Source organism: Zerene cesonia, chromosome 7 (genome assembly GCF_012273895.1).
Source record: "Zerene cesonia ecotype Mississippi chromosome 7, Zerene_cesonia_1.1, whole genome shotgun sequence".
NCBI classification, from domain to species: Eukaryota; Metazoa; Arthropoda; class Insecta; order Lepidoptera; family Pieridae; genus Zerene; species Zerene cesonia.
The window spans coordinates 5,393,781-5,394,680 of NC_052108.1; positions in this window are offsets into that span (position 1 = coordinate 5,393,781).

The following is a 900-nucleotide window of genomic DNA, read 5'->3' on the forward strand; positions in this document are numbered from 1 at the left end:
TATATTGCCAAATTGATGTTTTAGTACAAAATTATATGGGTAATATGGCCGTTCGGTTTCTAGTTTTATCTGGTTTGGATAATAACAGAATGTTGATTACAGTCAGGCGGTTTATTCATTTTTAAAGGCATTATATTTTTTATTATGAATTATAAGTTCTTTCTTGTACTCGATATGAAGAAGAATGTAATAACATATTATACCAGAAGTCAATGAAAATAATAATAATTTACATACAAACGTTGGTTTATAACAGCATTATTTATTTTTAATTCCTGTTTGTACTCTTGTTATAAAGGTGCACAATAAAGAGTTCTTGATTGATTATTAGTCACTTTCATATTATATTATTATGTTATTATTTTATTAATTTATATATTGACTGTTCTTTAATGAACTTGTTATTGACTCATTTTGAAGAAATAGATCATACCACAATAGACTTCTGGAATGGAAATGTATCCGTCATCAGACACCACTCTTACATATTGGGATTACATGCCTTTTTGCATTTTACCGCTTTTTCACTATCGTCTTCATTATTCGCCTCGCTATCGCTAAAAAGACAATCATGAAAAGGAAATTAAAAACATTTTTAATGCATAATATTGTTTGTAGCTACTGAAATACAGCATTTTCCTTCAACGACTTTCTGCGTTTTGGTGTATTTTATTTTTATTGATAAATAATTATTTCCTTTTAAAGCAAAGTAAGTTATAGTTAAATTTAAACGAACGAAATAAAAATACTGTAAAGCATCGTAATAAATATTTGTTCAAAACATCAATACGCCAAATTTTTTTTTTATTATAAAACCAGTTTCATATTACATAATCAACTTAAAAAATTAAAAACTTTTTAACGGATTTTAAACGCGATTTATTCATTATATTATTAACC